Consider the following 26,008-nt stretch of genomic DNA (forward strand, 5'->3'; position numbering starts at 1 on the left):
CTGCCTGGTGTTGTCCTCAACTAAATAAAGCTGAGCTTCAACCTTCTGCTCCAAATTACCATTTTAAAAAATGCAATAGGCTTTTCCGGCCTACTAAAGGTGTCTGTCTGTGTGCCCCTGCCTGGTGTTGTCCTCAACTAAATAAAGCTGAGCTTCAACCTTCTGCTCCAAATTACCATTTTAAAAAATGCAATAGGCTTTTCCGGCCTACTAAAGGTGTCTGTCTGTGTGCCCCTGCCTGGTGTTGTCCTCAACTGAATAAAGCTGAGCTTCAACCTTCCGGCTCTCATTAAGTGGTTTTTAAAAAAAAAAATGGTGGTTAGGGCCTACTAACGGCTTCTGCCCCTCCCTGGTGTTGCCCTCAACTAAATAAAGCTGAGCTTCAACCTTCTGCTCCAAATTACCATTTTAAAAAATGCAATAGGCTTTTCCGGCCTACTAAAGGTGTCTGTCTGTGTGCCCCTGCCTGGTGTTGTCCTCAACTAAATAAAGCTGAGCTTCAACCTTCCGGCTCTCATTAAGTGGTTTTTTAAAAAAAAAATGGTGGTTAGGGCCTACTAACGGCTTCTGCCCCTCCCTGGTGTTGCCCTCAACTAAATAAAGCTGAGCTTCAACCTTCTGCTCCAAATTACCATTTTAAAAAATGCAATAGGCTTTTCCGGCCTACTAAAGGTGTCTGTCTGTGTGCCCCTGCCTGGTGTTGTCCTCAACTAAATAAAGCTGAGCTTCAACCTTCTGCTCCAAATTACCATTTTAAAAAATGCAATAGGCTTTTCCGGCCTACTAAAGGTGTCTGTCTGTGTGCCCCTGCCTGGTGTTGTCCTCAACTAAATAAAGCTGAGCTTCAACCTTCTGCTCCAAATTACCATTTTAAAAAATGCAATAGGCTTTTCCGGCCTACTAAAGGTGTCTGTCTGTGTGCCCCTGCCTGGTGTTGCCCTCAACTAAATAAAGCTGAGCTTCAACCTTCTGCTCCAAATTACCATTTTAAAAAATGCAATAGGCTTTTCCGGCCTACTAAAGGTGTCTGTCTGTGTGCCCCTGCCTGGTGTTGTCCTCAACTAAATAAAGCTGAGCTTCAACCTTCTGCTCCAAATTACCATTTTAAAAAATGCAATAGGCTTTTCCGGCCTACTAAAGGTGTCTGCCCCTCCCTGGTGTTGTCCTCAACTGAACAAAGCTGAGCTTCCACATTCTGGCTTTCGCCCTATACTATCAGATATTAAACTGCATTTGGCCTACTAGTGTGGTTAGGCCCTTGAAACAGTGTCTGCTGCTCTTGGGTTTGCTACTCCACTGAACAAAGCAATGCCGCCTGTTTAGTCCTGTTACCAATTTTGAACTGCATTTAGCCTACTTTATTCTTTGGCCCTATATCTGTTTCCTCCTCATCCTGCCCATTGCCCAGCCACTGCTAAATGAGTCTGCTGGTACATTGACCTAGACCACTACATTCCCCTTGTACTCTACACAGCCAGAATCTGACCCTGCTGAAAGTAAGGTTCCCCTTCCCGCATGTTATACCACCTTACACAGGGACAAAGAGGAAGGTGCAGATGAAAGTGCAGGTTCCTTCATCAGGTGGGGGGGCATACTCGTTGGCGACGTCACTGGCACAGGGCCCCTCAGAGTACGCAAAAGTGTCGCTGCTGGTGGGAGGCGCCCCCGCCATGCAAACACACCGCCGTACTTTGAGGGGCCCTGTGCCAGTGCCAATGCGAACGAGTGGGCCCCCCCCTGCTTGCTCAGGATCACAGCACTTGCAACGTTTAAATACTTACCTTTCCCTGCAACACCGCCGTGACGTAGTCCGCATTTCCTGGGCCCACGAAAAACTTGAGCCAGCCCTACTCCCCCCACAACTTTCCCCCAATTCCCTATGCCCAACTATTATTATACAGTTAATTAAGATTGGCAAGCTTCAGAAACAAGAATGGATGTTTTTGGCATTAAAATGGGCACTGTAGGTGTTTTCCTGGCCTCCACTCACTGCCGACTATGCTTCCCCATTGACTTGCATTGGGTTTCGTGTTTCGGTCGATCCCCGACTTTTAGCGATAATCGGCCGACTGCACTCGACTCGACTCTGGACAAAATCGGGTTTCCCAAAACCCTACTCGATCTTAAAAAAATGAAAGTCGCTCAACCCTACTTACTGGGCCTAAAATAAATAAAAATAGGCTCTATGCAGTTTTAAATAGGTTAAATGGGTACACAGGCAGCATTGGTGTGGTCAGCGGAGGACGATTGCAAGGAGGGACCGCAGACAGGCTTACTAAGCCTAAAATAAATAAAAATAGGCTCAAGGCACTTAGAGTTATCTCGCAGGGGTACACTGGCAGCATTGTTGTGGTCAGTGGAGGAGGATTGCAAGGAGGGACCGCAGACAGGCTTACTGGGCTTAAAATAAATAAAAATAGGCTCTATGCAGTTTTAAATAGGTTACATGGGTACACAGGCAGCATTGGTGTGGTCAGTGGAGGAGGATTGCAAAGAGGGACTGCAGACAGGCTTACTGGGTCTAAAATAAATAAAAATAGGCTCTATGCAGTTTTAAATAGGTTACATGGGTACACAGGCAGCATTGGTGTGGTCAGTGGAGGAGGATTGCAAGGAGGGACCGCAGACAGGCTTACTGGGCCTAAAATATATAAAAATAGGCTCAAGGCACTTAGAGTTATCTCGCAGGGGTACACAGGCAGCATTGTTGTGGTCAGTGGAGGAGGATTGCAAGGAAGGACCGCAGACAGGCTTACTAGGCCTAAAATAAATAAAAATCGTCTCAAGGCACTTAGAGTTATCTTGCAGGGGTACACAGGCAGCATTGTTGTGGTCAGTGGAGGAGGATTGCAAGGAGGGACCGCAGACAGGCTTACTGGGCCTAAAATAAATAAAAATAGGCTCTATGCAGTTTTAAATAGGTTACATGGGTACACAGGCAGCATTGGTGTGGTCAGTGGAGGAGAATTGCAAGGAGGGACTGCAGACAGGCTTACTGGGCCTAAAATAAATAAAAATAGGCTCTATGCAGTTTTAAATAGGTTACATGGGTACACAGGCAGCATTGGTGTGGTCAGCGGAGGACGATTGCAAGGAGTGTTTGACACAGTTAGTACTCCCAAAAAATAAATAGATGTTAATGTCTCGCAAAACAACAAAACAAAAAAACAAAAGTGTGGCATACTTCGGTACAGGGGTGGGCTCATCTGCTGAGTTTCTGACATAGTAATTTGGCAGTAAGTATTTTCTGGTGTCAATATCGGACACTGACCCAGACTATTTTAACTAGCATCATAGATGTCAACAAATTGGTATTGTCAGTGCCAGGCATTGAATGATGTCAGCGCATAGACTAAACATTGGTGGAGCTGTGAGAGATAATTTTGCATGTGGTAGAGCACAGTTTGAGCTGGGGGGGTGAACTCTCTTGTGGCCGGCGGTACCGTCCCAGGGCCCCTCATGTTACAACGGTGTGTCTGACGTTGGGTGCGCGCCACCACCGCCAGAGACACTTTATTGTACTATGAGGGACCCAGTGGCAGTGCCGTTGACCAAAAGCGGGCACACCCACGTCTTCAGACAAACGGCACTCTAACGGGTGCTTGCGCCAAGTGGCGAGACCACGGCCCCGTGGGCGGAGTTTTCCCATTGAGGGAGGTGTAAACATGTCGTATGCTGGACAAACAGCTGCTGCAAATTAAGAGATTGGAATACTCAGTAAGACCAGTCCACAAGCAAGACCTTTTTATAGGAAAGCTAGGTGTCAGCCGGGAAAGGTGGGGCAAAATAATTTGAAATCCAGGAGTGGTTCATTTTAATGAAGGTTAGATCATCCACATTTTGGATGCAGGCCAACCAGTAATCGTCATCGGTCATCATTTTAATAATGCGTGGGTCCCTTTTGAGGATACGTAAGGCATAATGCGCCATGTGGGACAAAGTTCCAGTTGTCAAATCTGCGGTTGTGCTGGTTTGAGGGGCAGTTACAGGCAAATCTACGTCACTTGTCTCCCTTAAAAAATCAGAACCCGGCCTTGCAACGCCACTAATTTCTGTTGGCCCAGGAGAAGCTTCCTCATTAAAAAAGTACTCATCCCCATCATCTTCCTCGTTCTCCTCATCCTCTTCGCCCGCTACCGCGGCCTCTACACGGCCCTGACCAGACAATGGCTGACTGTCATCAAGGCTTTCCTCTTCCTCGGCTGCAGACGCCTGCTCCTTTATGTGCTTCAAACTTTGCATCAGCAGACGCATTAGGGGGATGTTCATGCTTATTATGGCGTTGTCTGCACTAACCAGCCGTGTGCATTCCTCAAAACACTGAAGGACTTGACACAGGTCTTGTAGCTTCGACCACTGCACACCTGACAACTCCATGTCTGCCATCCAACTGCCTGCCCGTGTATCCTCCCACAAATACATAACAGCACGCCTCTGTTCGCACAGTCTCTGAAGCATGTGCAGTGTGGAGTTCCACCTTGTTGCAACGTCAATGATTAGGCGATGCTGGGGAAGGTTCAAAGACCGCTGATAGTTCTGCATACGGCTGGAGTGTACGGGCGAACGGCAGATATGCGAGCAAAGTCTGCGCACTTTGAGGAGCAGGTCGGGTAACCCCGGATAACTTTTCAGGAAGCACTGCACCACCAGGTTTAAGGTGTGAGCCAGGCAAGGAATGTGTTTCAGTTGGGAAAGGGCTATGGCAGTCATGAAATTCCTTCCGTTATCACTCACTACCTTGCCTGCCTCAAGATGTACAGTGCCCAGCCATGACTGAGTTTCTTTCTGCAAGATCTGACAGAACTTCCGCGGTGTGTCTGTTGTCGCCCAAACACTTCATTGCCAATACAGCCTGCTGACGCTTGCCACTAGCTCTCCCATAATGGCACACCTGGTGTGCAACAGTGGCAGCTGCGGATGGAGTGGATGTGCGACAGCGGTCTGTGGACGATCTCTCGCTTCTGCAAGAGGACGAGGAAGAGGAGAACCACCTGATGCTCCACCACCACTACCATCATTACCAGCTGACAATGACCGCCCACGGCCACGACCTCTTCCACCAGACTTCCTCATTGTTTGCAAAACGTAACCAAAGTAACGGTATTTGTTACTGTAAAACAACTTATAAGGTGAACTCAAACTTCTGTAGGATTTATATACACCTTTATAGGTGGCTGACACTGAAAGGAAAACCAGGCCCAATGTTACACACTAGGTTTTCTGTGCCCCAATAATTTGAGACAGATGGCACACACAGGACCAGCACTCAAGCAAAAATGCCAATCTTAATCTCCCACTATTTTTTTTTTTTTTCAGGGAGAATTAAAAAAAAAAAAAATGGACCAGTATTACACACTAGGTTTTCTGTGGCACACAATGAGAGACAGATGCCACACACAGCACTGGCACACAGGCAGACTTGCCAATCTTTATCTCCCACTATTTTTTTATTTTTTCAGGGAGAATTAAAAAAAATAAAAAATGGCCCAGTATTACACACTAGGTTTTCTGTGGCACACAATGAGAGACAGATGCCACACACAGCACTGGCACAGAGGCAGACTTGCCAATCTTTATCTCCCACTGTTTATTTATTTTTTTCAGGGAGAATAAAAAAAAAATGGCCCAGTATTACACACTAGGTTTTCTGTGGCACACAATGAGAGACAGATGCCACACACAGCACTGGCGCAGAGGCAGACTTGCCAATCTTTATCTCCCACTATTTATTAATTTTTTTCAGGGAGAATTAAAAAAAAAAAATGGCCCAGTATTACACACTAGGTTTTCTGTGGCACACAATGAGAGACAGATGCCACACACAGCACTGGCACAGAGGCAGACTTGCCAATCTTTATCTCCCACTATTTTTTTTTTTTTTTCAGGGAGAATTAAAAAAAAAAATGGCCCAGTATTACACACTAGGTTTTCTATGGCACACAATGAGAGACAGATGCCACACACAGCACTGGCACACAGGCAGACTTGCCAATCTTTATCTCCCACTATTTTTTTTTTTTCAGGGAGAATAAAAAAAATAAAAAATGGCCCAGTATTACACACTAGGTTTTCTGTGGCACACAATGAGAGACAGATGCCACACACAGCACTGGCACAGAGGCAGACTTGCCAATCTTTATCTCCCACTATTTATTTATTTTTTTCAGGGAGAATTAAAAAAAAAATGGCCCAGTATTACACACTAGGTTTTCTGTGGCACACAATGAGAGACAGATGCCACACACAGCACTGGCACAGAGGCAGACTTGCCAATCTTTATCTCCCACTATTTTTTTTTTTTCAGGGAGAATAAAAAAAAAATGGCCCAGTATTACACACTAGGTTTTCTGTGGCACACAATGAGAGACAGATGCCACACACAGCACTGGCACAGAGGCAGACTTGCCAATCTTTATCTCCCACTATTTATTTATTTTTTTCAGGGAGAATTAAAAAAAAAGAAAAATGGCCCAGTATTACACACTAGGTTTTCTGTGGCACACAATGAGAGACAGATGCCACACACAGCACTGGCACACAGGCAAACTTGCCAATCTTTATCTCCCTGCAGTAATCTCAGAAAAGTATGGCAGGCAGCTATAAAAAGGACTGCTGCACACAAAAGTGTGGACAAACAAACAAGATAGCTGTGCAGAAAGGAAGGAACAACAGGATTTGTGCTTTGAAAAAAGCAGTTGGTTTGCACAGCGGCGTACACACACAGCAACGCAGCTATCAGGGAGCCTTCTAGGGCAGCCCAATGAGCTACAGCGCTGAGGAAAAAAAATGTAGCTTCCACTGTCCCTGCAAACAAAAGGTGGTGTTGGACAGTGGAAATCGCTACAGCACAAGCGGTTTGGGGGTGAATGTACCCTGCCTAACATTATCCCTGCTTCTGACGAAGCGGCAGCAACCTCTCCCTATGCTCAGATCAGCAGCAGTAAGATGGCGGTCAGCAGGAACGCCCCTTTATAGCCCCTGTGACGCCGCAGAAAGCAAGCCAATCACTGCAATGCCCTTCTCTAAGATGGTGGGGACTGAGATCTATGTCATCACGCTGCCCACACTCTGCGTCCACCTTCATTGGCTGAGAAATGGCGCTTTTAGTGTCATTGAAACGCGACTTTGGCGCAAAAGTCGCGTACCACATGGCCGACCACACACAGGGATCGGGTCGGGTTTCATGAGACGCCGACTTTGCCAAAAGTAGGCGACTTATGAAAATGACCGATCCATTTCGCTCAACCCTAGTGTTGAGCGATACCTTCCGATACTCAAAGGTATCGGTATCGGATGGAAATATTGGATATCGCCGATACCGATACCTGATACCAATGCAAGTCAATGGGACACAAGTATCGGAAGGTATCCTGGATGGTTCCCAGGGTCTGAAGGAGAGGAAACTCTCCTTCAGGCCCTGGGATCCATATTCATGTAAAAATAAAGAATTAAAATAAAAAATATGGATATACTCACCGTCCGGCGGCCCCTGGACCTTACCGATGTAACCGGCAGCCTCCGTTCCTAAGAATGAGGAGTTTAGGACCTTCGATGATGTCACGGCTTGTGATTGGTCGCGTGACCGCTCATGTGACCGCTCACGCGACCAATCACAAGCCGCGACGAAATCGCAGGTCCTAAAATCCTCATTCTTAGGAACGGAGGCTGCCGGTTACATCGGTAAGGTCCAGGGGCCGCCGGACGGGTGAGTATATCCATATTTTTAATTTTAATTCTTTATTTTTTACATGAATATGGATCCCAGGGTCTGAATGAGAGTCTCCTCTCCTCCAGACCCTGGGAACCATACACTGGGAACTTCGGATTCCGATTTCCGACAGCACAAAAATATCGGAACTCGGTATCGGAATTCCGATACAGGAAATATCGGCCGATACCCGATACTTGCGGTATCGGAATGCTCAACACTAGCCACTACCTCTTTTTTCGAACTGCCCACGTCACTAGGATCAAATTGACTTAATGTACGGTCTAAGACCTCATCATTACCATCACATCATCCTACCTCTCTAGTCTGTCCCTAACTCTGCTGCTCTACTAATCAACTTCTGTACTCACTAATCCTCTCTCTGCAAAATCCCTACATTGTCTACCAGTTTCAGAACATATATATGCAACACCGCAGGTAACCTGTTGTTACAGTGGTATTGCCTTCCTCACGGCGAGGGTGATGCCATGCTTGGAAGCAAGGAAGGATCCCTTTAACAGGTAACCAGTACATGCAACACTGTTCTGACTCCAGGCCAGAAGGGGGAGCTTGAGTTCCGGATTCAGGGGAACTGAGTCATACTTACAGATACTTGTAAAAAGGCTCAAGTTGCATGCCACTCGGGTAGTGTCCTACTAAAAGGGACAGAGAGAAAGTGAGGACCTTGTTTGAGGCCTAAGGCAGCAAGGGACTACAACACAGCGCAGAGAGGAAGGCTTCCAACCATATCTGGCTAGGGTATTGCTGAATCGCTTCCAAGCTGGCCAGACCTCATCTTCACCCATGATCCGTACCCTGGACTGTGGCTGATTACTACATTAAAAGGTAAAGAGACTGAAACTGTGTGTCTTCTGATTCTTTCTGGCACCACACCATCTTTGCCTACTTCACCGGGAGCCCTGGGGACCCAGCTTCACCTGTGGGAAGCCATACCATCCCTGCTGCCATAACATCATCCCCAGTGGACCCCTTTAAGCAGCATCAGTCATCTCTGACTGAATACCACAGGTGGCGTCATGAACAAACTTTATTATTCATTCAACAACCCCTTTAAAGGCCTCTCCTTTAACTTGGATGCCCAGGGCCATGGACTGGGTCACTTCCGCCGTGACCACACCTTTAATGACCACCGAACTTGGTAACAAGTATCCTTTAGGCCCAAGTGGGAACTCCAACTTGATTTCACAAACATGATGGACCGACCCATTGTAATGGGTCTTGTGCGCCTCAGAGACTGTGCTTTAATGAGAGACTATTGAACTGTTAATTTGCCGCCTTTACCGCCGCCATTGCAACACCATGTGGCGTGCAGGAGGAGAAGGGCATGTTGTCATGGGTGGAGCTTGGAGGAATGGGGCGAGAACTATGGCCGCCCCTCACCAATACTACTATGTGAGAGAAGTATGCCCATCAACTACAGCATCCTGGTCTGGGATGGCTGGAAGAAGAGTAGGAACTACCCATGAAGACAAGCGTGGTGCAGTGAAACCGCGGGAAACCAGACCGAGGAGGAAGTGCTGGAAAGCAACATGGCGGGAAGTGGAGGACAGGTACCAGAGCATGGGGTGAAGCAAGAGGACTCCCCCAGCCAAACCTTGGATGTTCCTTCCCCACCACCGATGTTGGATCCGGACCTCCTGCATAAGGAAGTGGAGGAACTTACCCGGCAGCTCGTGCGGATGCTGCTGGAGGCTGTGACCAGATAGAAAGAGGCCCTCCCAGGAAATCTTACTGGGTGACCGCCAGCAACCTTGTCCGTCCCGGAGCGGGAAAGAAGATCTGGCACTCTGGAAGAAAAGATAAGGGGTGCGACCCTGACCCAGATGGCGGAAGGTCCAACGGCTAGGCCTGAGTCACCCCCACTGCTGTACACCCTCGACCAGGGTTTTGGGTCCTTTGGTGAAATGTCACCGTACTCTGAGGGTACCCAGGCCTCAAGTCCTGCTGCAACCCCTGCGCCAGACGACACCCTGGTGGGCCCTTTACTGACTTTGCCGACTCCAAGGCCCGGAGGGATAGGCCATCAACTATACTGGGACCAGGGGGACGGCAGCCTGGACCAGATGACAGCTCTGCAAGTTCCAGCCAGTGGGCCCTGGGTTAACTATACTGAACCCATGGTGTTTGAAGAGGGACCAACAGGGGCAGACATGATAGCGCTCCAAGGAGAAATCCCCATAATAACCTGACGGGAGCACTGTAGAAGTCGGGAGGAGCAGGAGAGGCAGCAATCCCTGGCCCGGCAGGCAGCATATGAAGAAAGGAACCTGCAGGCAAAGGCCCAAACTCATAAAATCCCTTGGGCGGAAAGGGGACTACTAAGGCAGGAAGAAGTAGTTGCCTTCAATCAGAAGAGAGGCTGGGGCTTTATTAAAGAAACGAGGATGATAATTGAGATGTTTGTCAACCGGAGAGACATAGAATCCCATGTTAAGGAAGGACACCATGACAGGGACCTTTACCCTGGTGATAGAGTAACATACACCCGCCATATCAGCGACAAAGGCTGGTACGCTCCGGACTGCAGAAAATGTGTACCAGTACTGAAGCAGCCAAAGCATGCAGACCAGGCTGCAGCATCAGCTCCTGATGGTGCAGCAGAAGGCCCGGCCAGGCCAGTCACTAAATGTCATAGGTAGTGTTGAGCGATACTTTCCGATATCGGAAAGTATCGGTATCGGAAAGTATCGGCCGATACCGTCACAGTATCGGAATCCAATCCGATACCGATACCCGATCCCAATGCAAGTCAATGGGACTCAAGTATCGGACGGTATTCCTGATGGTTCCCAGGGTCTGAAGGAGAGGAAACTCTCCTTCAGGCCCTGGGAACCATATAAATGTGTAAAAGAAAGAAGTAAAATAAAAAATATCGCTATACTCACCTGTCCGACGCAGCCGGGACCTCAGCGAGGGAACCGGCAGCGTTGTTTGTTTAAAAATCGCGCTATTACTTGGTTACGTCAATTCCCGGCTTGTGATTGGTCAGGTCGGCCATGTTGCCGGGACGCGGACCAATCACAGCAAGCCGTGACGAAATTACGTCACGGCTTGCTGTGATTGGTCCGCGTCCCGGCAATATGGCCGCCCTGACCAATCACAAGCCGTGACGTCACGGGAGGCTGGACACGCGCTCATTTTAAAATGGGCGCGTGTCCAGCCTCCCGTGACGTCACGGCTTGTGATTGGTTGCGCCGCGGTCAACCAATCACAAGCCGGGAGGCTGGACGCGCTCATTTTAAAATGGGCGCGTGTCCAGCCTCCCGTGACGTCACGGCTTGTGATTGGTTGCGCCGCGGTCAACCAATCACAAGCCGGGAGGCTGGACACGCGCCCTTTTTAAAATGAGCGCGTTTCCAGCCTCCCGTGACGTCACGGCTTGTGATTGGTTAATGGCGGCCATGTTGCCGGGACGCGGACCAATCACAGCAAGCCGTGACGTATTTTCGTCACGGCTTGCTGTGATTGGTCCGCGGCCCGGCAACATGGCCGCCCTGACCAATCACAAGCCGGGACTTCGCGTAACCATGTAAAAGCGGGAATTTTAAACAAACAACGCTGCCGGTTCCTGCGCTGAAGTCCCGGCTGCGTCGGACAGGTGAGTATAGCGATATTTTTTATTTTAATTCTCTCTTTTACACATTTTAACATTAATGTTGTTCCGATACCCGATACCCGATACCACAAGAGTATCGGAATCCCGGTATCGGAATTCCGATACAGCAAGTATCGGCCGATACCCGATACTTGCAGCATCGGAATGCTCAACACTAGTCATAGGTCAACAAAGACACCAGTGTTGGAACCAGTCAATGTGCCATGGAATGACATACCAGTTGAAAGGTACAATCCTGAGTTTTCCAGGTCAGAGAGTAGCAGCCACCAGGAGCTTCCCTGGAAGAGGAAGTAGAGGCTTAAACAATTTTTGCTGAACGTTAAAAACGACTGTTAAAGCTTAAAAGTTGATTTGTTTGAAAAGACATTCGGATCATGCACGGTGAATGATCAAGAAACTTTTCTTGTTAATAGTTGGCACTTCTTAGGGTGCTTCCTTTTGGTTTTACATGAAACCAACAAAGATACTGATTATTGTTGTTCATTTGCCTAAAGGTGACCGAGAAGAAAAATCGTCCTGCGTGGCAGAAGAAATGGTCCAGAGAGGAGACCAGTGATGCCTTGTATGCCTTGTAGACACGCCCAAGGCTACATTGGGGGTTTAAGATGGGTTCCCCCTCATCTTGCACTTAAAGGAAGCACTACCTCAGTTCAAGAATGAGTTGACTTTGTTGCACTTTATTTGAGAAAGTGATAGCATTTAATATTGCTAGACAAGTTTACCCATAAAAGGGAAAAGAGTCGTATTTTATATGTCAGACAGTTAAGCTATGCACAAGTAAAATTTGGTATTCCAGAGAGTTCTATGTTTTTGGTAAAGCTAATGTTTTGCACCTTTGTAAAATATGTTCCTGCACTGTTTAAAGCAAAATAACCTCCCATAAAGGGAAGCAAAAGTTTTCATAACCTATTACATGTTTTCAAAAACGTTTTGCAATATCTAACCTGTTATTGTTTTTGTTTCTTTTCCCAGTCTGGGAGTACTGGATTTAGCGGGGTTGGAGTGTAACACCCCAGGTAACTGGTTGTTACAGTGGTATTGCCTTCCTCACGGCGAGGGTGATACCTTGCTTGGAAGTGAGGAAGGATCCCTTTAACAGGTAAGCAGTACATGCAACACTGTTATGACTCCAGGCTAGAAGGGGGAGCTTGAGTCCCGGACTCAGGGGAACTTTCCTATATATTCTGGCTGGAGGAGGAGTTAGTTGATCAGTCTGTCAGAGGGACAGAGGAGAGAGGAAGCAGACAGAGAGAGTCTGAGAGAGGAAAGCTGGGGCCATGCAGACAAGTGGTTCTGCAGCTCCTGGACAGAGGGAAGAGAAACAGAGCAGTCTGTTGGAGACTGATAGGGAAGGAGAAGCAAAGGAGGGTAAAGAGCTGGAGGGAATCTGCGACTGAGCTCTCTCCATGCTGAAGCGCAGAATACTGGTAGCCAGAAGACCGAGGTTGTGGGGGTAACTGTATGCCCCACAGCATAAACCAGCAGACAGGAGATTGCAGGTCGTCTGCCCACCATTAACACTTGAAGGTACAGCAGCACATAGAGCCCAGAGCCATACTTAGGGGACACCTTTTAAAAGGCTTGAGTTGCCTGCTATGCGGGTAGTGTCCTACTAAAAGGGACAGAGAGAAAGTGAGGACCTTGTGTGAGGCCTAAGGCAGCAAGGGACTACAACACAGCACAGAGAGGAAGGCTTCCAACCCCACCTGGCTAGGGGGATTCCCTAATCACTTCCAATCTGGCCAGACCTCATCTTCTCCCATGATCCGTACCCTGGACTGTGGCTGATTACTACATTAAAAGGTAAAGAGACTGAAACTGTGTGTCCTCTGATTCTTTCTGGCACCACACCATCTTTGCCTACTTCACCGGGAGCCCTGGGGACCCAGCTTCACCTGTGGGAAGCCATACCATCCCTGCTGCCATAACATCATCCCCAGTGGACCCCTTTAAGCAGCATCAGTCATCTCTGACCGAATACCACAGGTGGCGTCATGAACAAACTTTATTATTCATTCAACAACCCCTTTAAAGGCCTCTCCTTTAACTTGGATGCCCAGGGCCATGGACTGGATCATTCCGCCGTGACCACACCTTTAATGACCACCGAACTCGGTAACAAGTATCCCCTAGGCCCAAGCGGGATCTCCAACTTGGTTTCACAAACATGATGGACCGACCCATTGTAATGGGTCTTGTGCACCTCAGAGACTGTGCTTTATTGAGAGACTATTGAACTGTTAATTTGTCGCCTTTACCGCCGCCATTGCAACACCATGTGGCGTGCAGGAGGAGAAGGGCATGTTGTCATGGGTGGAGCTTGGAGGAATGGGGCGAGAACTATGGCCGCCCCTCACCAATACTACTATGTGAGAGAAGTATGCCCATCAACTAGAGCATCCTGGTCTGGGATGTCTGGAAGAAGAGTAGGAACTACCCATGAAGACAAGCGTGGTGCAGTGAAACCGCGGGAAACCAGACCGAGGAGGAAGTGCCGGAAAGCAACATGGCGGGAAGTGGAGGACAGGTACCAGAGCATGGGGTGAAGCAAGAGGACTCCCCCAGCCGAACCTTGGATGTTCCTTCCCCACCATCGATGTTGGATCCGGACCTCCTGCATAAGGAAGTGGAGTAACTTACCCGGCAGCTCGTGCGGATGCAGCTGGAAGCTGTGACCAGATAGAAAGAGGCCTTCCTAGGAAATCTTACTGGGTGACCGCCAGCAACCGTCTCCGGCCCGGAGCGGGAAAGAAGATCTGGCGCTCTGGAAGAAAAGATAAGGGGTGCGACCCTGACCCAGATAGCGGAAGGTCCAACGGCTAGGCCTGAGTCATCCCCACTGCTGTACACCCTCGACCAGGGTTTTGGGTCCTTTGGTGAAATGTCACCGTACTCTGAGGATACCCCGGCCTCAAGTCCTGCTGCAACCCCTGCGCCAGATGACACCCTGGTGGGCCCCTTCCTGACTTCGCCAAATCCAAGGCCCGGAGGGATAGGCCATCAACTACACTGGGACCAGGGGGACGGCAGCCTGGACCAGATGACAGCTCTGCTAGTTCCAGCCAGTGGGCCCTGGGTTAACTATACTGAACCCGTGGTGTTTGAAGAGGGACCAACAGGGGCAGACATGATAGCGCTCCAAGGAGAAATCCCCATTATAACCTGACGGGAGCACTGTAGAAGTCGGGAGGAGCAGGAGAGGCAGCAATCCCTGGCCCGGCAGGCAGCATATGAAGAAAGGAACCTGCAGGCAAAGGCCCAAACCCGTAAAATCCCTTGGGCAGAAAGGGGACTACTAAGGCAGGAAGAAGTAGTTGCCTTCAATCAGAAGAGAGGCTGGGGCTTTATTAAAGAAACGGGGATGATAATTGAGATGTTTGTCAACCGGAGAGACATAGAATCCCACGTTAAGGAAGGACGCCCTGACAGGGACCTTTACCCTGGTGATAGAGTAACATACACCCGCCATATCAGCGACAAAGGCTGGTACGCTCTGAACTGCAGAAAATGTGTACCAGTACTGAAGCAGCCAAAGCATGCAGACCAGGCTGCAGCATCAGCTCCTGATGGTGCAGCAGCAGGCCCGGCCAGGCCAGTCACTAAGTGTCATAGGTCCACAAAGACACCAGTGTTGGAACCAGCCAATGTGCCATGGAATGATGTACCATTTGAAAGGTACAATCCTGAGTTTTCCAGGTCAGGGAGTAGCAGCCACCAGGAGCCTCCCTGGAAGAGGAAGTAGAGGCTTAACCAATTGTTGCTGAATGTTTAAAACGACTGTTAAAGCTTAAAAGTTGATTTGTTTGAAAAGACATTCGGATCATGCACGGTGAATGATCAAGAAACTTTCTCTTGTTAATAGTTGGCACTTCTTAAGGCGCTTCCTATTGCTTTTACATGAAACCAACAAAGATACTGATTATTGTTGTTCATTTGCCTAAAGGTGACGAAGAAGAAAATCCGTCCTGCGTGGCAGAAGAAATGGTCCAGAGAGGAGACAAGTGATGCCTTTTATGCCTTGTAGACACGCCCAAGGCTACGTTGGGGGTTTAAGATGGGTTCCCCCTCATCTTGCACTTAAAGGAAGCACTACCTCAATTCAAGAATCAGTTGACTTTGTTGCACTTTATTTGAGAAAGTGATAGCATTTAATATTGCTAGAAAAGTTTACCCATAAAAGGGAAAAGAGTCGTATTTGATATGTCAGACAGTAAATCTATGCACAAGTAAAATTTGGTATTCCAGAGAGTTCTATGTTTTTGGTAAAGCTAATGTTTTGCACCTTTGTAAAATATGTTCCTGCAATGTTTAAAGCAAAATAACCTCCCGTAAAGGGAAGCAAAAGTTTTCATAACCTATTACATGTTTTCAAAAACGTTTTGCAATATCTAACCTGTTATTGTTTTTGTTTCTTTTCCCAGTCTGGGAGTACTGGATTTAGCGGGGGTGGAGTGTAACACCCCAGGTAACTGGTTGTTACAGTGGTATTGCCTTCCTCACTACGAGGGTGATGCCTTGCTTGGAAGTGAGGAAGGATCCCTTTAACAGGTAAGCAGTACATGCAACACTGTTCTGACTCCAGGCTAGAAGGGGGAGCTTGAGTCCCGGACTCAGGGGAACTTTCCTATATATTCTGGCTCGAGGAGGAGTTAGATGATCAGTCTGTCACAGGGACAGAGGAGAGAGGAAGCCGACAGAGAGAGTCTGAGAGAGGAAAGCTGGGGCCATGCAGACAAGAGGTTCTGCAGCTCCTGGACAGAGGGAAGAGAAACAGAGCAGTCTGTTGGAGACTGATAGGGAAGGAGAAGCAAAGGAGAGTAAGGAGCTGCAGGGAATCTGCGACTGAGCTCCCTCCATGCTGAAGCGCAGAATACTGGTAGCCAGAAGACCGAGGTTGTGTGGGTAACTGTATGCCCCACAACAGAAATCGGCGGACAGGAGATTGCAGGTCGTCTGCCCACCATTAACACTCGAAGGTACAGCAGCACGTAGAGCCCAGAGTCATACTTCCCCATTTCCCTGTAGAAAGTAAGGCTGCAAGGGAGTGTCCTCTCCCAACTTTACTTTTCTGTCGCTATTAACTTGTTTATTGTAATTTCTATTTGTGTTTTGTATGTAACACCTCTTCATGTTCAGCACCATGGAATCAATGGTGCTGTAAAAAAAATAAAAATAATCCTCCACATGATGTTCTACCCAGTCCTCTCCCATGCCCTCCTTGCCGGACTACACACAACAGAAAGCTGCAGCAGTTGGCACCTGTGTTCCATCATTATCATCATCATCAGTATCAGAGATGTTTTGCGGTTGTCCACTGACTGTTTACATTCACCGTCCCACATACTCATCCTCCAAAATAACAAGTCGTTGGGCATCAGTGCATTCAATCTCTTCCATTTGTGGGGCCGGGCCAGGTGTATGGCCCTCGTAACCACAGTAAGCAAAGTCATCAAAAAGCAGAAGTGATTGCTGCATGACTTTGGGCTCAGACTGCTTGCCTGATTTGACACATGCCCATGGGTTGCAGGTGCAAAATCTGTGCTTTCAGCAGGGGAACCAGGTGGGCAACAAAGCAAAGGAACTGAAGGCACTTTCAGCCAACCAATCTAAAACCACCTGTACTTGTTCTGGCCTCACCATTAGTGTTGAGCGATACCGTCCGATACTTGAAAGTATCGGTATCGGAAAGTATCGGCCGATACCGGCAAAGTATCGGATCCAATCCGATACCGATACCCGATACCAATACAAGTCAATGGGACTCATGTATCGGACGGTATCCCTGATGGTTCCCAGGGTCTGAAGGAGAGGGAACTCTCCTTCAGGCCCTGGGAACCATAATAATGTGTAAAAGAAAGAATTAAAATAAAAAATATTGCTATACTCACCTCTCCGACGCAGCCTGCACCTTACCGAGGGAAGCGGCAGCGTTCTTTGTTTAAAATTCGCGCTTTTCTTTCCTTTACGTGAAGTCCCGGCTTGTGATTGGTCTCGTGCCGCCCATGTGGCCGGGACGCAACCAATCACAGCAAGCCGTGACGTAATTTCAGGTCCTTCAGGATTTTAAAATTACGTCCCGGCTTTGTGATTGGTTGCGTCGCGGTCAACCAATCACAAGCCGGGAGGCTGGACACGCGTGCATTTTAAAATGCGCGCTTGTCCAACCTCCCGTGACGTCCCGGCTTGTGATTGGTTGCTTCGCGGTCAACCAATCACAAGCCGGGAGGCTGGACACGCGCGCATTTTAAAATGCGCGCTTGTCCAACCTCCCGTGACGTCCCGGCTTGTGATTGGTTGCTTTGCGGTCAACCAATCACAAGCTGGGAGGCTGGACACGCGCGCATTTTAAAATGCGCGCTTGTCCAACCTCCCGTGACGTCCCGGCTTGTGATTGGTTGCTTCGCTTGCGCGTGTCCAGCCTCCCGGCTTGTGATTGGTTGATCGCGACGCAACCAATCACAAGCCGGGACGTCACGGGAGGCTGGACAAGCGCGCATTTTAAAATGCGCGCGTGTCCAGCCTCCCGTGACGTCACGGCTTGTGATTGGTTGCGTCGCCCATGTGACTGCGACGCAACCAATCACAAAGCCGGGACGTAATTTTAAAATCCTTAAGGACCTGAAATTACGTTACGGCTTGCTGTGATTGGTTGCGTCGCCCATGTGACTGCGACGCAACCAATCACAAAGCCGGGACTTCACGTAAGGAAAGAAAAGCGCAAATTTTAAACAAAGAACGCTGCCGCTTCCCTCGGTAAGGTGCAGGCTGCGTCGGAGAGGTGAGTATAGCAATATTTTTTATTTTAATTCTCTCTTTTACACATTTTTACATTAATGTTGTTTCGATACCGATACCCGATACCACAAAAGTATCGGATCTCGGTATCGGAATTCCGATACAGCAAATATCGGCCGATACCCGATACTTGCGGTATCGGAATGCTCAACACTACTCACCATTTATCCAGTGTTACTCAGGTTTCACTTGTGTGCATAGCAGGCACATACACTCCCTGACAGAAGTTGTCGCTTATCCATGTTATGTAAATAAAAGCTTATAACCTGACGTTAAATTCATCCATTGGTTGTATAAATTATTCTTTTGAAAGCTGAAACCCTCCAAAATGTTGTTTAGGTTAAGAAAATAAATTGGCATCAATGCAGAAATATTGATCCGTTAATGGACACAGAATGGTCAGATTTTGGCAAGACAAAAGTTTTGTCACCTGGTCATATAATGCACCCAATCCTAGTTTACATCCTCACCTGTGCTCAGTAAATGATCGGTTAATTAGTGTGTGTGTATAAAAGGAAACCCAGCACTCCAGACCCTCACTTGAACTGCAACTTGAGCTCTGACAACATGCCAAAAATCAAACCTGCAATCAAAGCCTGGATTATCAAGAGGCTGAAGACCAGATCCACTGCAGAGGTGTCTGGCACCTTTAATGTGTCTCAGTGTCAAGTACAAATAATAAAAAAATGATTTGAAGAGACTGGAGATGTGTTTGACAAGCCCTGGTCTGGCAGACCCCACAAGACATCTGCTCAGGAGGAACTTTTGTTGGTTAGAAAATCCAAAGCAAGCCCCTCTTCCGCTGCAGCAGAGCTCCAACAGGCCTGGTCACCTCAAGTCCCTGTGTCAACTAGAACAGTATGTAGGATTCTGTCTCGAAATGGTCTCCATGGTTGAATCAGTGCACTGAAGCCAGCACTAAACAAAAGGCAAATAAAAAAACGTGTGGCATTTGCAAAGTCCCACAGCCTGCTAAACAGATGGACACTGGAAAAGTGGCAGAAGGTGGATTTCTCTTATGAATATTCAGTAGAATTACACCACACCCGCCGCAAATACTGCAGGAGACCTACTGGAGCCCTTATGGATCCAAAATACACCCAGAAAACAGTTACATTTGGTGGTGGAAAGATCATGGTCTGGGGTTACATTCAGTATGGGGATGTGCAAAACATTTGCAAGGTGGAAGGCAATATCAATATCCTAAAATATCAAGAAGTATTAACTACCAGACATGAACATCATTGAGCATGTTTGGGGTAGGATGAAAGAGGAAGCTTGGAAGACAAAACCAAAGAATCTAGATGAACTCTGGGAGGCATTTACGATTGCATTCTTTGCTATTCCTGATGACTAGTGTTGAGCATTCCGATGCTGCAAGTATCGGGTATCGGCCGATACTTGCTGTATCGGAATTCCGATACCGGGATTCCGATACTCTTGTGGTATCGGGTATCGGGTATCGGAACAACATTAATGTTAAAATGTGTAAAATAGAGAATTAAAATAAAAAATATCGCTATACTCACCTGTCCGACGCAGCCGGGACCTCAGCGCAGGAACCGGCAGCGTTGTTTGTTTAAAATTCCCGCTTTTACATGGTTACGCGAAGTCCCGGCTTGTGATTGGTCAGGGCGGCCATGTTGCCGGGCCGCGGACCAATCACAGCAAGCCGTGACGAAAATACGTCACGGCTTGCTGTGATTGGTCCGCGTCCCGGCAACATGGCCGCCATTAACCAATCACAAGCCGTGACGTCACGGGAGGCTGGAAACGCGCTCATTTTAAAAAGGGCGCGTGTCCAGCCTCCCGTGACGTCACGGCTTGTGATTGGTTGCGTCGCGGTCAACCAATCACAAGCCGGGAGGCTGGACACGCGCCCATTTCAAAATGAGCGCGTCCAGCCTCCCGGCTTGTGATTGGTTGATCGCGGCGCAACCAATCACAAGCCGTGACGTCACGGGAGGCTGGACACGCGCCCATTTTAAAATGAGCGCGTGTCCAGCCTCCCGTGACGTCCCGGCTTCTGATTGGTCAGGGCGGCCATATTGCCGGGACGCGGACCAATCACAGCAAGCCGTGACGTAATTTCGTCACGGCTTGCTGTGATTGGTCCGCGTCCCGGCAACATGGCCGACCTGACCAATCACAAGCCGGGAATTCACGTAACCAAGTAATAGCGCGATTTTTAAACAAACAACGCTGCCGGTTCCCTCGCTGAAGTCCCGGCTGCGTCGGACAGGTGAGTATAGCGATATTTTTTATTTTAATTCTTTCTTTTACACATTTATATGGTTCCCAGGGCCTGAAGGAGAGTTTCCTCTCCTTCAGACCCTGGGAACCATCAGGGATACCGTCCGATACTTGAGTCCCATTGACTTGTATTGGTATCGGGTATCGGTATCGGATTGGATTCCGATACTGTGACGGTATCGGCCGATACTTTCCGATACCGATACTTTCAAGTATCGGACGGTATCGCTCAACACTACTGATGACTAGTGTTGAGCGATACCGTCCGATACTTGAAAGTATCGGTATCGGAAAGTATCGGCCGATACCGGCAAAGTATCGGATCTAATCCGATACCGATACCCGATACCAATACAAGTCAATGGGACTCATGTATCGGACGGTATTCCTGATGGTTCCCAGGGTCTGAAGGAGAGGAAACTCTCCTTCAGGCCCTGGGAACCATATAAATGTGTAAAAGAAAGAATTAAAATAAAAAATATCGCTATACTCACCTGTCCGACGCAGCCGGGACTTCAGCGAGGGAACCGGCAGCGTTGTTTGTTTAAAATTCGCGCTATTACTTGGTTACGTGAATTCCCGGCTTGTGATTGGTCAGGTCGGCCATGTTGCCGGGACGCGGACCAATCACAGCAAGCCGTGACGAAATTACGTCACGGCTTGCTGTGATTGGTCCGCGTCCCGGCAATATGGCCGCCCTGACCAATCACAAGCCGTGACGTCACGGGAGGCTGGACACGCGCTCATTTTAAAATGGGCGCGTGTCCAGCCTCCCGTGACGTCACGGCTTGTGATTGGTTGCGCCGCGGTCAACCAATCACAAGCCGGGAGGCTGGACGCGCTCATTTTAAAATGGGCGCGTGTCCAGCCTCCCGTGACGTCACGGCTTGTGATTGGTTGCGCCGCGGTCAACCAATCACAAGCCGGGAGGCTGGACGCGCTCATTTTAAAATGGGCGCGTGTCCAGCCTCCCGTGACGTCACGGCTTGTGATTGGTTGCGCCGCGGTCAACCAATCACAAGCCGGGAGGCTGGACGCGCTCATTTTAAAATGGGCGCGTGTCCAGCCTCCCGTGACATCACGGCTTGTGATTGGTCAGGGCGGCCATATTGCCGGGACGCGGACCAATCACAGCAAGCCGTGACGTAATTTCGTCACGGCTTGCTGTGATTGGTCCGCGTCCCGGCAACGTGGCCGACCTGACCAATCACAAGCCGGGAATTCACGTAACCAAGTAATAGCGCGAATTTTAAACAAACAACGCTGCCGGTTCCCTCGCTGAAGTCCCGGCTGCGTCGGACAGGTGAGTATAGCGATATTTTTTATTTTAATTCTCTCTTTTACACATTTTAACATTAATGTTGTTGCGATACCCGATACCCGATACCACAAGAGTATCGGAATCCCGGTATCGGAATTCCGATACAGCAAGTATCGGCCGATACCCGATACTTGCAGCATCGGAATGCTCAACACTACTGATGACTTCATTAATAAATTGTATGAATGATTGTTGAACCACATGGATGCAGTCCTTCAAGCTCATGCAAGTCACACAAAATATTAAATATGACTCTAATAGCACCACAACTTCATTTACCAATGTTATGCAACATATATTTGTATTTTAAGTTAATTATTTGTTTGAATATCAGATTACTTTCTGTGGGCGACAAAACTTTGTCTTGCCAAAATCTGACCATTCTGTGTCCATTAACTGATCAATATTTCTGCATTGATGCCAATTTATTTTCTTAACCTAAACCACATTTCGTAGGCTTTCAGCTATCAAAAGAATAATTTATAGAACCAATGGATGAATTTAACATCAGGTTAAAAGCTTTTATTTACATAACATGGATAAGCGACATAATTTCTGTCAGGGAGTATATAAAAATTATAATAATCTTTATATAGCGCCAACATATTCTGTAGTGCTTTACAGTTTAACAGTTTCAAACACATGTCATAAGTAGCAACATTAACAATATAATAACTAAAGCACAATAAGACGACCCTGTTCGTGAGAGCTTACAATCTACATATCAACCATGATTTTGCTCTCCCTGTAGCAGCTACACCACTACAAGCAGCAACAAGGCCACATCCCCTGTTTGATGCTTTCCTCATTGTTCTCACAAAAAAAGTGCTAACAGTGTTATATGGCCTGTATACAGATAGAGTGGATAGACAGAAATAGAAAAACCAGCTCACCTATTAGGCATGTGAGCTTTGAGAAAGAACAAGCTATTGTTCGAAACACATAACCTGTTACTCATTATCATATGAATTTATCCTACTAAACTTCATGTTTTATTCACAATAAATTTGGAACTTTTTTGAAAGCTGGATTTTCTTTTTCATGCTACAGATAGAGTGGCCAGCAGATTACTACGTTGACTGTTTTCAGAGTAACCCCCCAAAAATCAGTAAAAAAAAACAGTGTTGGCTACTTCCTCCTTGTATGCCTCTTCCACCTACAACTAGTGTTGAGCGATACCGTCCGATACTTGAAAGTATCGGTATCGGAAAGTATCAGCCGATACCGGCAAAGTATCGGATCTAATCCGATACCGATACCCGATACCAATACAAGTCAATGGGACTCAAGTATCGGACGGTATTCCTGATGGTTCCCAGGGTCTGAAGGAGAGGAAACTCTCCTTCAGTCCCTGGGATCCATATTAATGTGTAAAATAAAGAATTAAAATAAAAAATATTGCTATACTCACCTCTCCGACGCAGCCTGGACCTCACCGAGGGAACCGGCAGCGTTGTTTGCTTAAAATGCGCGCGTTTCCTGCCTCCCGCGACGTCACGGCTTCTGATTGGTCGCGTGCCGCCCATGTGGCCGCGACGCGACCAATCACAGCAAGCCGTGACGTAATTTTGAGGTCCTGGAAGCCTAATTCTAGGCATTCAGGATTTTAAAATTACGTTCCGGCTTGTGATTGGTCGCGTCGCGGTCACATGGGCGACGCGACCAATCACAAGCCGTGACGTCAGGGGAGGCAGGACACGCGCGCATTTTAAAATTACGTCACGGCTTGTGATTGGTTGCGTGCCGCCCATGTGGCCGCGACGCGACCAATCACAGCAAGTCGTGACGTAATTTCAGGTCCTGAATGCAGAAATAGGCATACAGGACCTGAAATTATGTCACGGCTTGCTGTGATTGGTCGCGTCGCGGCCACATGGGCGGCACGCAACCAATCACAAGCCGTGACGTAATTTTAAAATGCGCGCGTGTCCTGCCTCCCGTGACGTCACGGCTTGTGATTGGTCGCGTCGCCCATGTGACCGCGACGCGACCAATCACAAGCCGGAACGTAATTTTAAAATCCTGAATGCCTAGAATTAAGCTTCCAGGACCTCAAAATTATGTCACGGCTTGCTGTGATTGGTCGCGTCATGGCCACATGGGCGGCACGCGACCAATCAGAAGCCATGACGTCGCGGGAGGCAGGAAACGCGCGCATTTTAAGCAAACAACGCTGCCGGTTCCCTCGGTGAGGTCCAGGCTGCGTCGGAGAGGTGAGTATAGCAATATTTTTTATTTTAATTCTTTATTTTACACATTAATGTTGTATTTTACACATTAATGTTGTTTCGATACCGATACCCGATACCACAAAAGTATCGGATCTCGGTATCGGAATTCCGATACCCGCAAGTATCGGCCGATACCCGATACTTGCGGTATCGGAATGCTCAACACTACCTACAACAAAACCTCAACCTCCTCCTCAACCCCCTCCTCCACTTGGACCTCCTCCTCTACTTGGACCTCCGCCTCCTGGTTCAAAACTATAATTTTTTCTTTTTTTCTTTTGTTATTTTAAGTCATTTCCACATTTGTTTGTCAGGCAATTGTCCTGCTCTAACCCACATTTAGCTTCCCAGTCCTTACTATGACCATTTTACAGCCATTTTAAAGCACCTAAGTCTGGGTTGTCATTGACTTCTATTGGGTTCGGGTTTAAGTTTGAATACCGAACCAACCTATCAACTGTAGTCCGTCCAAACCCGATGAACCCAAATATTCATGTCATATTCTTACCCTTTGCCTCTCCATTCACTTCCTCCTAGACCCTTCACAGTCCGGCTTCCGCCCCCTACACTTGACAGAAACTGCACTCATCAAAGTGACCAACGACCTTCTGACAGCAAAATGTTACGGGGCCACTCTCTGCTCATTCTTCTCGATCTTTCTGCAGCTTTCGACACTGTTGATCACCCTCTCCTACTCTCTAGGCTCCAGTCACTAGGCATTAAGGCCACTGCTCTCTCCTTGTTCTCCTCCTATTTTTCTGACCGCTCCTTCAGTGTTCTGTTCTCTGGCTCCACTTCGTCTCCTCTTCCTCTCACTGTCGGGGTACCTCAGGGCCCCCTTCTCTTCTCTCTCTATACAGCCCCAATTGGACAGACCATCAGCAGATTTGGCTTTCAGTACCATCTTTATGCCGAAGACACACAACTATACAAGTCATCCCCTGACCTTACTCCCACTGTACTACAGAACACCAGTTACTGTCTGTCCGCAGTCTCCGACATCATGTCCGCTCTCTATCTGAAACTCAACTTCTCCAAAACTGAACTTCTTCTGCTCCCACCATCTACTAACCTCCCTAAACCTGATGTTTACCTCTCTGTGGGTGGCACCATAATAACACCCCAGCAGCAGGCGCGCTGTCTGGGTGTTATATTTGACTCCGATATCTCCTTCACATCCCATATACAATCTCTTACCCGCTCGTGCCACTTACACCTAAAGAACATCTTTAGAATCCGCTCTTTTCGCACTATAGACACAACAAAAACCCTCACTGTTGTCCTGATCTCCTCCCGCCTGGACTACTCCAATGCTCTATTAATGGGCCTCCCCCTTACTCGACATTCCCCTCTCCAGTCTATCCTTAATGCAGCAGCCAGGGTTGTCTATCTAGCTAATCGTTACTCGGACGCGTCCGCTCTTCGCCTGTCGCTACACTGGCTGCCCATTCATTATAGAATCCAATTCAAAGTACTTGTTCTCACCCACAAAGCTCTTCACATTGCAGCACCCCCTTACATCTCCTCCCTTTCACTGCTAACGTGATCCGACTCTTTCCTGTTTACACCAAATAGAAACAACAATATTTATTGTGATAAACAAGAGCAAAGAGGAAACATTACTAAAAAGTGGAAGCCATATATTTTGCATAGGGAAGTAAGCACACTTTCTAACAGCCCATAAACTCTAGCGCCCAACCACCACTATAAAGAAGGGGGCCAGCATAGATTAGATTCCTTTCAAGCTGCGGCTTTAAGACTTTTGTATTATTAGTGAAAGGTAACACAAATGGCAACTGCAAACAAGTAACAATTTGTGCATTGTTCTATTCTGTAGTTTAGTCTTGTAATAATTTACCATGGCGGTGGGAGTTAGTTCAACCATGAATCATGAATCCTTCATTTCAATTCCCCCGTTAATTACATTGGAGGTCTAGATACACCCTTTCACAAAATAAAGGGCAAGCAAGTGTGAATTTACTAGGTGGTAATAACATCTCTTAGCTGTGGTGACATAAAACACTGGAGCTTGGCTTGTGTGGTTTATGGCACTGTCACCTGAA

The sequence above is a fragment of the Ranitomeya variabilis genome, chromosome 2, assembly GCF_051348905.1.
Source record: "Ranitomeya variabilis isolate aRanVar5 chromosome 2, aRanVar5.hap1, whole genome shotgun sequence".
NCBI lineage: Eukaryota > Metazoa > Chordata > Amphibia > Anura > Dendrobatidae > Ranitomeya > Ranitomeya variabilis.